General features: G+C 41.1%; 1 long non-coding RNA gene across 4 annotated transcripts in view; it reads left to right on the top strand.

Annotated features, from left to right (window-relative positions):
- The first annotated feature begins 590 nt into the window (after nucleotides 1-590).
- Nucleotides 591-16,616, top strand: part of LOC118240993 (uncharacterized) — a 47,192-nt gene continuing 31,166 nt past the window's right edge. For 2 of the 4 annotated variants that reach the window (XR_014123407.1, XR_014123405.1), the window contains exons 1-3: nucleotides 591-757; nucleotides 1,167-1,329; nucleotides 11,873-12,035. This is a non-coding gene — a long non-coding RNA (uncharacterized LOC118240993). Of the gene's footprint in view, nucleotides 758-1,166; nucleotides 1,330-4,049; nucleotides 5,201-11,872; nucleotides 12,036-14,755; nucleotides 15,907-16,616 lie in introns of those variants that run through there. The other 2 variants (XR_014123406.1, XR_004775765.2) reach the window with 2 other exon arrangements.

Genomic DNA, 16,616 nt, shown 5'->3' with positions numbered 1-16,616 from the left:
AAGGAATTCTCTGTGCTCTGACAAAACAGGTAGTATCTGTTAATAATGTTTAGACATGGCTTTGGATCAGCTCTTCTTTCATTTTCACGCACAATAGAAATGGACAGGAAATGTTCTTGGTCGGAGTTTTCCAGTTCTTGTGGCCTCAGCACTACAAGTTAAGAGAATGCTTTGCTCATACACATCTGATTCAACATGTCTCTTTCTCATTTCACTGTCATTACATGCATCCTCACAGGGTTATTTAAATGTGCAGTGCTTTTAAACTGTGTAGTGCTGATAAATCTGAGTCTCATCTGTATCAGTCAAACAGCCAACACCTGATGACTGACATGTTCATGCTCTCCCAAAGCAAAACAGTTTTTTCTAAGAAAGAAATGGGTTGTTATTTAGTTATTCACTATAAGGAGTATTATTCAGCTATTACTGCAAATTATTCACTAACCACATTAAAAATAATTTGACTGATATGCAGTTGCAGGATACAACAGCAAGTCTTGGAAGTTTAAAGAACCTTAATGTTCTCTTACACTGAGGCATTGTGGTCTGCTTTCAGAGATGTTCTGCTTTCGTAAACCCACTTCCTCTCATCCTCTTTGTAAATGCACACTTCTGCAACATCTCCTCGTTCACACAGTGCTGAATGTGTGTCAGACACTTATTTAATCAAATGGGGAAAAATACTGGCATGTTGGTTTTCACAGTAGGATATTGCATCTGGGTTGCTGCATCGTCATGTTTCTCCCAGCTTATGGAGGTATTTCATTCATGTTCATATGATTTGTTCTGATTAACTGTATGTGCAGCCAATGCTAGTCTTTCATGTGTGAGTGCAACGTGTGTCACTTTTTCTCACTACCACTAAATGAAATATCACTCAGTATGATTAGCAAGTTAAAAGGAGACCCCATATACATAGATAAATATGTGAATCTAAAATTACGCATTACTATTGAGAAAAAAAAAACAATTGTTCAAGAGCTTGTGTTTGATGTTATGTTTAATTTGATGCATTAGTGCAGTTATTTATCCAGCTATCCGGTAGGAAAGGTCTTGATCATCAGAATTGAGTTCTTGTTTTGATTTGATGTCCCATAATTTTGGAACATCTGGCATGATAAATCCATAGTCTGGTATTATACAGAACACTCTCTCTCTTATTTAAGAGGTTTCTTCGGGACGGGGACGATGGTGGATCACTTGAAGCCGGATGGGACGATACAGAGCGTCAGGGAGAGGTTGAAGATGTCGGTGCATACCGGGGCTAGCTGGTCTGCGCAGGCTTTGAGGACTCTACCGCAGATGCTGTCTGGTCCCGCTGCCTTCCTGGTATTCACTCTTTTGAACACTTTCCACACGTCACTCTCCGTGATGATGAGGGCATTTGCCTATGGTGGGCTCTGCGCATGAGCCATTGGCTGCGCTGATAGCACCATTAGCGCTGTTAGCATTAATGCTACTAGATGTAGCCTCGAAGCGAGCGAAGAATGTGTTTAGCTCGTTCGCCAGAGACTCATCCGCGCTCATCAGTCCGGAGCGTGGGCTTCTGAACATAAGTACCAGTTGCGCTTTCAGCAGGGCCTGAACTTCACCTTATGATCAGCTCTATAGCCAGCCAGTGTTTATATTGGGGGAAATTTCCATAAACACAAGCTGTAGATACATTTTGATAAGAATTCTTCTCTCTGGAAATTCACTTTTAAATCTTCATAATAAAAGTGTCATGTTTACAGTTATACAACCCTGGCAAATTTGAGAACATTACAAATTGGACAAATGTTTTTTCATCTCTACAGCTTTAACACTACTGGTATCTTAAAATGTGGTTTATTTGAAAAGTTCTAAACATAAAATTGTGCCATAATATTCTATTTTAATTTCTAATCATAAAAATACCATTTTAAATATTTTCTGGACATATGTCCATAAAGTAAGTACATTTTACCAACAAAACATGTGTCCATAAAATGACTTGGCATGGCAGGTTGAAATGTGACTAAAATCATTGAGGAAAACCAGTAAAAGTGATTTTAGCTTACCTCCCCATCTAAAAACTGTCCCAGTGGTTAAAGTACTTGACTTTTTTCGGAAAGTTGCTGGTTCAACGTTGCCCCTGTTGGGCCCCTGAGCAAAGCCCTTAACCCTCAAGTTGTATTCAGTCATAATTGTAAATCAATTTGGATAAAAAAGCATCAGCTAAATGTTTAAATGGAATGTTTTGGTTCTATATGTCATCACATGATGATGAGTTTAAGTAAAATGAGTGCAGCCCAATTCATACCCAGCAAAATACTCAATGTGTGTTTACCATACAAATAATTAAAATTCTGCCCCTCTCTGCAAAATCATAAAAAGCAAATAAAGTTAATATAAACTAATTAAAAAAAAATTTTGGTTACCTATTTTCAGCCCAGTGTATCCTGAGTTTTGGTTTCGGCCAAGAAACTACTTTGATGCATTATTATTTGTCTTTAAGATCAATCAATAAAACTTTAGTCGTCTACAAGTAGCGATCTACACTACACATACAAAAAAGATTTGTTGCATTTTCTTATTTTTTCAATTGTTTTTACTTTGTCTCTTTCCTCTCTGCTGTAGTTGTTCCTTGGTGAATAAAAAACATCCCATACATTCTCAATTTAAACCTAATTTACCATAGGTCACAATGTAGGATGGTGTCAGTCTGGGTTATGAGGTGAACATGAAAGATGGCTACTGCTCAGTATGACTCATTTTTAAAAAGCAGGTGATGCAACATGTGGTGGTTTCAGCAACACAAAAAACGGCCAAGGTACAAAAAGCATCTCAGGGCTCTCTGATCTTCTGATCTCTACTATTACTATTCTCTCTCTAGTTGTTAACACTGGCTATACCCCATGATGTCTCGTGACGCGGCCAAGGCCGTTTCAGCCACCGCTACTGCCCTTAGGCATGGTAGCAGGCCTGCGGGCACCGGATCTAGTTTGCAGGAATAGTAAGCAACTGGCCTATTTCTGTCTCCATGCCTCTGCAGGAGAACTGATGTCATATACACATTTCATTCATCAACTGTCTGGGTGAATGGCTTGTCTGAATTTGGTATACCTAAGGTGGTTGTGGTTTGAGGGGCCTGTTTTAACCCCACAAATGCTTCCTCTGCCTCTGGGGTCCACTCCACCTTGGTTTGAGATCCCCCTGTTGAGACTATAGCTCTCAATGTGCATAATTAGGAACGAAGGTGTGGCAGTATGAGCATGTTCCTAGGAATGAAAGTAGCTGGCAATTGGTGGTAGGCCTTAGAATGCGAGCGATGGCTGATGAATGGCCAATGCCTTCCTCTCTCCAGAAATCATATGACCCAAGAATTTTATTACTGGCTGTACAAATTGTAGCTTCGACCTAACTGACTCGGTGGCCAGTTTCGGCCAAGTGCATGAGGAGGCGCAAGGAATCTGTTTCACACTGTTCTTGAGTGGGTGCAGCCGGAAGTAAATCGTCAACATACTGCAATTGCATACTGCCTTCCGATAACTGGAGTGGTGCTAGGCTGTCTCTGAGAGCGTCATTATAGTGGGAGATTCACAATACCCCTGACACAAGCGTGTGAACTTATAAGGTTTTCCCTCGAATTGAAAGGCAAACCAATACTGGCTATCCTCATGCACTGGGACACTGAAAAAGGCGTTAGCTAGGTCCACGACAGTGAACCATTTACTATCGTCTGGTATAGATGAGAGGATTGTGTGCGGGTTTGGGATGTTTGGAGCTCTTTGTCTAACTGCTGCATTGACTGTTTGGAGGTCCTGTACAAACCTCCATTCATTACGACCTGTTTTTTTAACAGAAAATTGGTGTTTGCACTGGCAAATCCGGGCATGGCATTATCACTCCTACGTCCAGGAGGTCTTTGAACACAAATTTAATGCCTTCTATGGCTTCTGGATTCAGGGCATACTGACATTGCTTGGGCCTGTAATCTGACTTGGGTGTGAGTTTTACTGGTGCTACCCCTTTAATCAACCTACATCATTCTTCCCTCATGCCCACAACACATTGGGATCCTTTTTTAGGAGGTGGGACTCAAGAAGAGGAAAGCCTGTTCCTGCCATCCCTCATGCTCTTCTACCACCTCTACATGTCTTGTAACCTTGAGGGTAAATTGCACCTTTTGTCTTCTTGTTCACGTGCAGCTTCTCCCTGCTCATAATTTTTCATGCACCTTCTTGTTCTACTCTAACCCAAGGCCCCAAATTTGCCCATTCGAGGCCTCTGGGTTTTGTGATTGACACATGAGGATGTGAGAGTGCCATGGCAAAACGCTCCTTTTTGTGAGTAGGCGGTCCTTCAGCTAGCATCCCTGAGGCTACACACTTCCCCTTTCCCCAATACACACAATCGAGGCAAATGACCTCTCCTGGGAACTCCTTGCTGAACTACTTCTTTTCATACTCATGATCAGGCCCTACGGACACACATGCGGTACAGTGCAGGTTTTCCAATTTCATTACGTCTACCCCTTTTTGTTCGCTTTGTTTGAGAATATCTGACATCTGCACATTAAGAATGCATGGGTAACCCCCTTCACTTTGGCAAGGGAGAGGGTGTGAGTAATGCTCTAGGGCAATATGTCCAGTGGCCCCTACCGTAGTCAATGTTTTCCCAGATAACAGGACATAATAAACCAAACTTGAACTTGATCTAATTCCCTAACCTGAAATACAGATTTTGCAGTGCCTGAGTCCACCAGGAATGACATAGTATACCCTGCACTGTTAGGGGCAGTTGTGGCAAGCAAGAGTAAGGAGGTGCAGTATACTGCAGACATGAGGGAGAGAGGGTGTGGTGCGTGTGTGCTGGGAGGGTGCGGTGTGCATGATGTGTGTGTATATGTGTGTGTGCTCTTATCTGTAGCTGCGGCTGACCCGTCCCCGACTCTGCCCGTCAGTCTGCTTCCTCTGCATAGCCCCTCTCCTTCCGTGTTTTACAGTCTCTTGTGAAGTGTCCTTTCTTTCCACACGTGCAGCATCGGTCATCTCTTACGCCATCATCCTGCTTGTAGCTCCCTCTCTCTTCCTCTTCCACGGCCTCGTCCTCGACCACGGCCTCTGCCTCTTTGTCCTGCGACAGCTGTTATCATTTTAAATTACAGTTATACACAAACCAACTATTTTGGTCAGAATGGTTGTTGTAAGTGGAGAAGCACTTGACACTATTAAGCACAGTTGAAGGTCCTGTTAAGAATGTTTTATTAACCAATTAATCTTTTGTTATATTATCTCTGTATGTAAGATATTTACCACTTGAAGATATGGAAATTAGGACTATTTAATCCACCTAAGTACAATTAATTTCAGAACCCCTGACCTTTTCAACAGAGGAGGGCAGTTGGTTAAACTGTAAAAGTGAATTTGTCTCTCATCCTTATCAAGCAGTTGTAGTGTCTGTGTACTAAACACATGCATCCAGAAACACAGCGAGAACACAGAAACTCTCTTGCGACTGTGGCACACCACAGGAAATTACTTTTTAAGATGCACAATGTTATACATAGATTAAATCAGTGAATTCCTTTATGCCATCGGTAACAGTTTGTAACTATGACTTACTTGCACACTTTACTTTCAGAGATTTTCCTGATTAGCTGTATTCAACTGTATTTAACTGACATCTAAAGTTGTTCATTGTGCTTATTCTGAACTCTCACTACTGCTGTTCACATGCTTTTTGCTATGGTCTATTTAAATATTTACAATTTGTTTGCATATATTACTTTTTGCTTGTTGTTCCATATATTTCATGTATTTTCATAAATTTTTAGATAGCGATAGCTTCCATGTAAAAACAAATATATATATAGAAGTCATTTTTGACAAATTTGTCCACATATTTGTACTTATGAGTATATGCATCTCATGGATGAGGCTAATTCATTACAACTAGCATTTCAGAAAACACAAATAAAAAGGTGAACTGTTATGCCACAAACTTCCTGTCTTAGTTTCTTGCAAAACCAACATAAACCTACTCACATGGTGCTCCTGCCTTTTGACTCATTCTCTTTATGTGAGGTGTCACTAGCTTAAAAACAATATAATGCAGTCAGAACTCACTGTTACTTGTTACTTGTTCTGCTCATACACTTTAGACAAGAAATATGTTTATCCACATTTAAGAGAATATCGTATTGTATTGTTTATTTGGAGTAGAATGTAAACTAGAAGTATAAATAATTTGTCTTTCAGCAAGTACACTGCATAGTGTATATCTGAACCATCACTTTCTAAGATATTAGTAAATTAACTGCTTTATTAAAACAAACTGACACCACAAGGGTTAACTACATGTATATCTAATTGGTAAAATGTTTATTTATTCAAACATTCATTCACTGTGCTCAGCTGTCATAGTTAATAGACTCTCAATAAGGTATTGCTTTCATCAACAGAAGGAGTTCTCTGTGCTCTGACAAAAACAGGTAGTATCTGTTAATAATGTTTAGACATGGCTTTGGATCAGCTCTTCTTTCATTTTCACGCACAATAGAAATGGACAGGAAATGTTCTTGGTCGGAGTTTTCCAGTTCTTGTGGCCTCAGCACTACAAGTTAAGAGAATGCTTTGCTCATACACATCTGATTCAACATGTCTCTTTCTCATTTCACTGTCATTACATGCATCCTCACAGGGTTATTTAAATGTGCAGTGCTTTTAAACTGTGTAGTGCTGATAAATCTGAGTCTCATCTGTATCAGTCAAACAGCCAACACCCGATGACTGACATGTTCATGCTCTCCCAAAGCAAAACAGTTTTTTCTAAGAAAGAAATGGGTTGTTATTTAGTTATTCACTATAAGGAGTATTATTCAGCTATTACTGCAAATTATTCACTAACCACATTAAAAATAATTTGACTGATATGCAGTTGCAGGATACAACAGCAAGTCTTGGAAGTTTAAAGAACCTTAATGTTCTCTTACACTGAGGCATTGTGGTCTGCTTTCAGAGATGTTCTGCTTTCGTAAACCCACTTCCTCTCATCCTCTTTGTATCTGCACACTTCAGCAACATCTCCTCGTTCACACAGTGCTGAATGTGTGTCAGACACTTATTTAATCAAATGGGGAAAAATACTGGCATGTTGGTTTTCACAGTAGGATATTGCATCTGGGTTGCTGCATCGTCCATGATGTCTCGTGACGCGGCCAAGGCCGTTTCAGCCACCGCTACTGCCCTTAGGCATGGTAGCAGGCCTGCGGGCACCGGATCTAGTTTGCAGGAATAGTAAGCAACTGGCCTATTTCTGTCTCCATGCCTCTGCAGGAGAACTGATGCCATATACACATTTCATTCATCAACTGTCTGGGTGAATGGCTTGTCTGAATTTGGTATACCTAATGTGGTTGTGGTTTGAGGGGCCTGTTTTAACCCCACAAATGCTTCCTCTGCCTCTGGGGTCCACTCCATCTTGGTTTGCGATCCCCCTGTTGAGACTATAGCTCTCAATGTGCATAATTAGGAACGAAGGTGCGGCAGTATGAGCATGTTCCTAGGAATGAAAGTAGCTGGCAATTGGTGGTAGGCCTTAGAATGCGAGCGATGGCTGATGAATGGCCAATGCCTTCCTCTCTCCAGAAATCATATGACCCAAGAATTTTACTACTGGCTGTACAAATTGTAGCTTCGACCTAACTGACTCGGTGGCCAGTTTCGGCCAAGTGCATGAGGAGGCGCAAGGAATCTGTTTCACACTGTTCTTGAGTGGGTGCAGCCGGAAGTAAATCGTCAACATACTGCAATTGCATACTGCCTTCCGATAACTGGAGTGGTGCTAGGCTGTCTCTGAGAGCGTCATTATAGTGGGAGATTCACAATACCCCTGACACAAGCGTGTGAACTTATAAGGTTTTCCCTCGAATTGAAAGGCAAACCAATACTGGCTATCCTCATGCACTGGGACACTGAAAAAGGCGTTAGCTAGGTCCACGACAGTGAACCATTTACTATCGTCTGGTATAGATGAGAGGATTGTGTGCGGGTTTGGGATGTTTGGAGCTCTTTGTCTAACTGCTGCATTGACTGTTTGGAGGTCCTGTACAAACCTCCATTCGTTACGACCTGTTTTTTTAACAGAAAATTGGTGTTTGCACTGGCAAATCCGGGCATGGCATTATCACTCCTACGTCCAGGAGGTCTTTGAACACAAATTTAATGCCTTCTATGGCTTCTGGATTCAGGGCATACTGACATTGCTTGGGCCTGTAATCTGACTTGGGTGTGAGTTTTACTGGTGCTACCCCTTTAATCAACCTACATCATTCTTCCCTCATGCCCACAACACATTGGGATCCTTTTTTAGGAGGTGGGACTCAAGAAGAGGAAAGCCTGTTCCTGCCATCCCTCATGCTCTTCTACCACCTCTACATGTCTTGTAACCTTGAGGGTAAATTGCACCTTTTGTCTTCTTGTTCACGTGCAGCTTCTCCCTGCTCATAATTTTTCATGCACCTTCTTGTTCTACTCTAACCCAAGGCCCCAAATTTGCCCATTCGAGGCCTCTGGGTTTTGTGATTGACACATGAGGATGTGAGAGTGCCATGGCAAAACGCTCCTTTTTGTGAGTAGGCGGTCCTTCAGCTAGCATCCCTGAGGCTACACACTTCCCCTTTCCCCAATACACACAATCGAGGCAAATGACCTCTCCTGGGAACTCCTTGCTGAACTACTTCTTTTCATACTCATGATCAGGCCCTACGGACACACATGCGGTACAGTGCAGGTTTTCCAATTTCATTACGTCTACCCCTTTTTGTTCGCTTTGTTTGAGAATATCTGACATCTGCACATTAAGAATGCATGGGTGACCCCCTTCACTTTGGCAAGGGAGAGGGTGTGAGTAATGCTCTAGGGCAATATGTCCAGTGGCCCCTACCGTAGTCAATGTTTTCCCAGATAACAGGACATAATAAACCAAACTTGAACTTGATCTAATTCCCTAACCTGAAATACAGATTTTGCAGTGCCTGAGTCCACCAGGAATTACATAGTATACCCTGCACTGTTAGGGGCAGTTGTGGCAAGCAAGAGTAAGGAGGTGCAGTATACTGCAGACATGAGGGAGAGAGGGTGTGGTGCGTGTGTGCTGGGAGGGTGCGGTGTGCATGATGTGTGTGTATATGTGTGTGTGCTCTTATCTGTAGCTGCGGCTGACCCGTCCCCGACTCTGCCCGTCAGTCTGCTTCCTCTGCATAGCCCCTCTCCTTCCGTGTTTTACAGTCTCTTGTGAAGTGTCCTTTCTTTCCACACGTGCAGCATCGGTCATCTCTTACGCCATCATCCTGCTTGTAGCTCCCTCTCTCTTCCTCTTCCACGGCCTCGTCCTCGACCACGGCCTCTGCCTCTTTGTCCTGCGACAGCTGTTATCATTTTAAATTACAGTTATACACAAACCAACTATTTTGGTCAGAATGGTTGTTGTAAGTGGAGAAGCACTTGACACTATTAAGCACAGTTGAAAGTCCTGTTAAGAATGTTTTATTAACCAATTAATCTTTTGTTATATTATCTCTGTATGTAAGATATTTACCACTTGAAGATATGGAAATTAGGACTATTTAATCCACCTAAGTACAATTAATTTCAGAACCCCTGACCTTTTCAACAGAGGAGGGCAGTTGGTTAAACTGTAAAAGTGAATTTGTCTCTCATCCTTATCAAGTAGTTGTAGTGTCTGTGTACTAAACACATGCATCCATAAACACAGCGAGAACACTGAAACTCTCTTGCGACTGTGGCACACCACAGGAAATTACTTTTTAAGATGCACAAGGATATACATAGATTAAATCAGTGAATTCCTTTATGCCATCAGTAACAGTTTGTAACTATGGCTTACTTGCACACTTTACTTTCAGAGATTTTCCTGATTAGTTGTATTAGCTGTAACTGATTTCTAGTGTTGTTCATTGTGCTTATTCTGAACTCTCACTACTGCTGTTCACTGTGCTTTTGCTATGGTCTATTTAAATATTTACAATTTGTTTGCATATATTACTTTTTGCTTGTTGTTCCATATATTTCATGTATTTTCATAAATTTTTAGATAGCAATAGCTTCCATGTAAAAACAAATATATATATAGAAGTCATTTTTGACAAATTTGTCCACATATTTGTACTTATGAGTATAGGCATCTCATGGATGAGGCTAATTCATTACAACTAGCATTTCAGAAAACACAAATAAAAAGGTGAACTGTTATGCCACAAACTTCCTGTCTTAGTTTCTTGCAAAACCAACATAAACCTACTCACACGGTGCTCCTGCCTTTTGACTCATTCTCTTTATGTGAGGTGTCACTAGCTTAAAAACAATATAATGCAGTCAGAACTCACTGTTACTTGTTACTTGTTCTCCTCATACACTTTAGACAAGAAATATGTTTATCCCCATTTAAGAGAATATCGTATTGTATTGTTTATTTGGAGGAGAATGTAAACTAGAAGTATAAATAATTTGTCTTTCAGCAAGTACACTGCATAGTGTATATCTGAACCATCACTTTCTAAGATATTAGCAAATTAACTGCTTTATTAAAACAAACTGACACCACAAGGGTTAACTACATGTATATCTAATTGGTAAAATGTTTATTTATTCAAACATTCATTTACTGTGCTCAGCTGTCATAGTTAATAGACTCTCAATAAGGTATTGCTTTCATCAACAGAAGGAGTTCTCTGTGCTCTGACAAAACAGGTAGTATCTGTTAATAATGTTTAGACATGGCTTTGGATCAGATCTTCTTTCATTTTCACGCACAATAGAAATGGACAGGAAATGTTCTTGGTCAGAGTTTTCCAGTTCTTGTGGCCTCAGCACTACAAGTTAAGAGAATGCTTTGCTCATACACATCTGATTCAACCTGTCTCTTTCTCATTTCACTGTCATTACATGCATCCTCACAGGGTTATTTAAATATGCAGTGCTTTTAAACTGTGTAGTGCTGATAAATCTGAGTCTCATCTGTATCAGTCAAACAGCCAACACCTGATGACTGACATGTTCATGCTCTCCCAAAGCAAAACAGTTTTTTTCTAAGAAAGAAATGGGTTGTTATTTAGTTATTCACTATAAGGAGTATTATTCAGCTATTACTGCAAATTATTCACTAACCACATTAAAAATAATTTGACTGATATGCAGTTGCAGGATACAACAGCAAGTCTTGGAAGTTTAAAGAACCTTAATGTTCTCTTACACTGAGACATTGTGGTCTGCTTTCAGAGATGTTCTGCTTTCGTAAACCCACTTCCTCTCATCCTCTTTGTATCTGCACACTTCAACAACATCTCCTCGTTCACACAGTGCTGAATGTGTGTCAGACACTTATTTAATCAAATGGGGAAAAATACTGGCATGTTGGTTTTCACAGTAGGATATTGCATCTGGGTTGCTGCATCGTCATGTTTCTCCCAGCTTATGGAGGTATTTCATTCATGTTCATATGATTTGTTCTGATTAACTGTATGTGCAGCCAATGCTAGTCTTTCATGTGTGAGTGCAACGTGTGTCACTTTTTCTCACTACCACTAAATGAAATATCACTCAGTATGATTAGCAAGTTAAAAGGAGACCCCATATACATAGATAAATATGTGAATCTAAAATTACGCATTACTATTGAGAAAAAAAAAAACAATTGTTCAAGAGCTTGTGTTTGATGTTATGTTTAATTTGATGCATTAGTGCAGTTATTTATCCAGCTATCCGGTAGGACAGGTCTTGATCATCAGAATTGAGTTCTTGTTTTGATTTGATGTCCCATAATTTTGGAACATCTGGCATGATAAATCCATAGTCTGGTATTATACAGAACACTCTCTCTCTTATTTAAGAGGTTTCTTCGGGACGGGGACGATGGTGGATCACTTGAAGCCGGATGGGACGATACAGAGCGTCAGGGAGAGGTTGAAGATGTCGGTGCATACCGGGGCTAGCTGGTCTGCGCAGGCTTTGAGGACTCTACCGCAGATGCTGTCTGGTCCCGCTGCCTTCCTGGTATTCACTCTTTTGAACACTTTCCACACGTCACTCTCCGTGATGATGAGGGCATTTGCCTATGGTGGGCTCTGCGCATGAGCCATTGGCTGCGCTGATAGCACCATTAGCGCTGTTAGCATTAATGCTACTAGATGTAGCCTCGAAGCGAGCGAAGAATGTGTTTAGCTCGTTCGCCAGAGACTCATCCGCGCTCATCAGTCCGGAGCGTGGGCTTCTGAACATAAGTACCAGTTGCGCTTTCAGCAGGGCCTGAACTTCACCTTATGATCAGCTCTATAGCCAGCCAGTGTTTATATTGGGGGAAATTTCCATAAACACAAGCTGTAGATACATTTTGATAAGAATTCTTCTCTCTGGAAATTCACTTTTAAATCTTCATAATAAAAGTGTCATGTTTACAGTTATACAACCCTGGCAAATTTGAGAACATTACAAATTGGACAAATGTTTTTTCATCTCTACAGCTTTAACACTACTGGTATCTTAAAATGTGGTTTATTTGAAAAGTTCTAAACATAAAATTGTGCCATAATATTCTATTTTAATTTCTAATCATAAAAATACCATTTTAAATATTTTCTGGACATATGTCCATAAAGTAAGTACATTTTACCAACAAAACATGTGTCTATAAAATGACTTGGCATGGCAGGTTGAAATGTGACTAAAATCATTGAGGAAAACCAGTAAAAGTGATTTTAGCTTACCTCCCCATCTAAAAACTGTCCCAGTGGTTAAAGTACTTGACTTTTTTCGGAAAGTTGCTGGTTCATCGTTGCCCCTGTTGGGCCCCTGAGCAAAGCCCTTAACCCTCAAGTTGTATTCAGTCATAATTGTAAATCAATTTGGATAAAAAAGCATCAGCTAAATGTTTAAATGGAATGTTTTGGTTCTATATGTCATCACATGATGATGAGTTTAAGTAAAATGAGTGCAGCCCAATTCATACCCAGCAAAATACTCAATGTGTGTTTACCATACAAATAATTAAAATTCTGCCCCTCTCTGCAAAATCATAAAAAGCAAATAAAGTTAATATAAACTAATTAAAAAAAAAATTTGGTTACCTATTATCAGCCCAGTGTATCCTGAGTTTTGGTTTCGGCCAAGAAACTACTTTGATGCATTATTATTTGTCTTTAAGATCAATCAATAAAACTTTAGTCGTCTACAAGTAGCGATCTACACTACACATACAAAAAAGATTTGTTGCATTTTCTTATTTTTTCAATTGTTTTTACTTTGTCTCTTTCCTCTCTGCTGTAGTTGTTCCTTGGTGAATAAAAAACATCCCATACATTCTCAATTTAAACCTAATTTACCATAGGTCACAATGTAGGATGGTTTCAGTCTGGGTTATGAGGTGAACATGAAAGATGGCTACTGCTCAGTATGACTCATTTTTAAAAAGCAGGTGATGCAACATGTGGTGGTTTCAGCAACACAAAAAATGGCCAAGGTACAAAAAGCATCTCAGGGCTCTCTGATCTTCTGATCTCTACTATTACTATTCTCTCTCTAGTTGTTAACACTGGCTATACCCCATGATGTCTCGTGACGCGGCCAAGGCCGTTTCAGGCACCGCTACTGCCCTTAGGCATGGTAGCAGGCCTGCGGGCACCGGATCTAGTTTGCAGGAATAGTAAGCAACTGGCCTATTTCTGTCTCCATGCCTCTGCAGGAGAACTGATGTCATATACACATTTCATTCATCAACTGTCTGGGTGAATGGCTTGTCTGAATTTGGTATACCTAAGGTGGTTGTGGTTTGAGGGGCCTGTTTTAACCCCACAAATGCTTCCTCTGCCTCTGGGGTCCACTCCACCTTGGTTTGAGATCCCCCTGTTGAGACTATAGCTCTCAATGTGCATAATTAGGAACGAAGGTGCGGCAGTATGAGCATGTTCCTAGGAATGAAAGTAGCTGGCAATTGGTGGTAGGCCTTAGAATGCGAGCGATGGCTGATGAATGGCCAATGCCTTCCTCTCTCCAGAAATCATATGACCCAAGAATTTTACTACTGGCTGTACAAATTGTAGCTTCGACCTAACTGACTCGGTGGCCAGTTTCGGCCAAGTGCATGAGGAGGCGCAAGGAATCTGTTTCACACTGTTCTTGAGTGGGTGCAGCCGGAAGTAAATCGTCAACATACTGCAATTGCATACTGCCTTCCGATAACTGGAGTGGTGCTAGGCTGTCTCTGAGAGCGTCATTATAGTGGGAGATTCACAATACCCCTGACACAAGCGTGTGAACTTATAAGGTTTTCCCTCGAATTGAAAGGCAAACCAATACTGGCTATCCTCATGCACTGGGACACTGAAAAAGGCGTTAGCTAGGTCCACGACAGTGAACCATTTACTATCGTCTGGTATAGATGAGAGGATTGTGTGCGGGTTTGGGATGTTTGGAGCTCTTTGTCTAACTGCTGCATTGACTGTTTGGAGGTCCTGTACAAACCTCCATTCGTTACGACCTGTTTTTTTAACAGAAAATTGGTGTTTGCACTGGCAAATCCGGGCATGGCATTATCACTCCTACGTCCAGGAGGTCTTTGAACACAAATTTAATGCCTTCTATGGCTTCTGGATTCAGGGCATACTGACATTGCTTGGGCCTGTAATCTGACTTGGGTGTGAGTTTTACTGGTGCTACCCCTTTAATCAACCTACATCATTCTTCCCTCATGCCCACAACACATTGGGATCCTTTTTTAGGAGGTGGGACTCAAGAAGAGGAAAGCCTGTTCCTGCCATCCCTCATGCTCTTCTACCACCTCTACATGTCTTGTAACCTTGAGGGTAAATTGCACCTTTTGTCTTCTTGTTCACGTGCAGCTTCTCCCTGCTCATAATTTTTCATGCACCTTCTTGTTCTACTCTAACCCAAGGCCCCAAATTTGCCCATTCGAGGCCTCTGGGTTTTGTGATTGACACATGAGGATGTGAGAGTGCCATGGCAAAACGCTCCTTTTTGTGAGTAGGCGGTCCTTCAGCTAGCATCCCTGAGGCTACACACTTCCCCTTTCCCCAATACACACAATCGAGGCAAATGACCTCTCCTGGGAACTCCTTGCTGAACTACTTCTTTTCATACTCATGATCAGGCCCTACGGACACACATGCGGTACAGTGCAGGTTTTCCAATTTCATTACGTCTACCCCTTTTTGTTCGCTTTGTTTGAGAATATCTGACATCTGCACATTAAGAATGCATGGGTGACCCCCTTCACTTTGGCAAGGGAGAGGGTGTGAGTAATGCTCTAGGGCAATATGTCCAGTGGCCCCTACCGTAGTCAATGTTTTCCCAGATAACAGGACATAATAAACCAAACTTGAACTTGATCTAATTCCCTAACCTGAAATACAGATTTTGCAGTGCCTGAGTCCACCAGGAATTACATAGTATACCCTGCACTGTTAGGGGCAGTTGTGGCAAGCAAGAGTAAGGAGGTGCAGTATACTGCAGACATGAGGGAGAGAGGGTGTGGTGCGTGTGTGCTGGGAGGGTGCGGTGTGCATGATGTGTGTGTATATGTGTGTGTGCTCTTATCTGTAGCTGCGGCTGACCCGTCCCCGACTCTGCCCGTCAGTCTGCTTCCTCTGCATAGCCCCTCTCCTTCCGTGTTTTACAGTCTCTTGTGAAGTGTCCTTTCTTTCCACACGTGCAGCATCGGTCATCTCTTACGCCATCATCCTGCTTGTAGCTCCCTCTCTCTTCCTCTTCCACGGCCTCGTCCTCGACCACGGCCTCTGCCTCTTTGTCCTGCGACAGCTGTTATCATTTTAAATTACAGTTATACACAAACCAACTATTTTGGTCAGAATGGTTGTTGTAAGTGGAGAAGCACTTGACACTATTAAGCACAGTTGAAGGTCCTGTTAAGAATGTTTTATTAACCAATTAATCTTTTGTTATATTATCTCTGTATGTAAGATATTTACCACTTGAAGATATGGAAATTAGGACTATTTAATCCACCTAAGTACAATTAATTTCAGAACCCCTGACCTTTTCAACAGAGGAGGGCAGTTGGTTAAACTGTAAAAGTGAATTTGTCTCTCATCCTTATCAAGCAGTTGTAGTGTCTGTGTACTAAACACATGCATCCATAAACACAGCGAGAACACTGAAACTCTCTTGCGACTGTGGCACACCACAGGAAATTACTTTTTAAGATGCACAAGGATATACATAGATTAAATCAGTGAATTCCTTTATGCCATCAGTAACAGTTTGTAACTATGGCTTACTTGCACACTTTACTTTCAGAGATTTTCCTGATTAGTTGTATTAGCTGTAATTGATTTCTAGTGTTGTTCATTGTGCTTATTCTGAACTCTCACTACTGCTGTTCACTGTGCTTTTTGCTATGGTCAATTTTGGCAAATTTGTCCACATATTTGTACTTATGAGTATATGCATGAGGCTAATTAAATATATGGATGAGGCTAAATCATTACAACTAGCATTTCAGAAAACACAAATAAAAAGTTGAACTGTTATGCCACTGTTATAACATTGTTAAAATTTCCCTGAAAATTAAAGTGTTTTCCCTTGTCTCTGTGTAATTAACCA

This window comes from Electrophorus electricus, chromosome 4 (assembly GCF_041902795.1).
Source record: "Electrophorus electricus isolate QZ-2024a chromosome 4, ASM4190279v1, whole genome shotgun sequence".
In the NCBI taxonomy this organism is placed as follows: domain Eukaryota; kingdom Metazoa; phylum Chordata; class Actinopteri; order Gymnotiformes; family Gymnotidae; genus Electrophorus; species Electrophorus electricus.
Note: the sequence above shows the minus strand (reverse complement) of the source record. Positions and strands in the feature narration are given on the sequence as shown.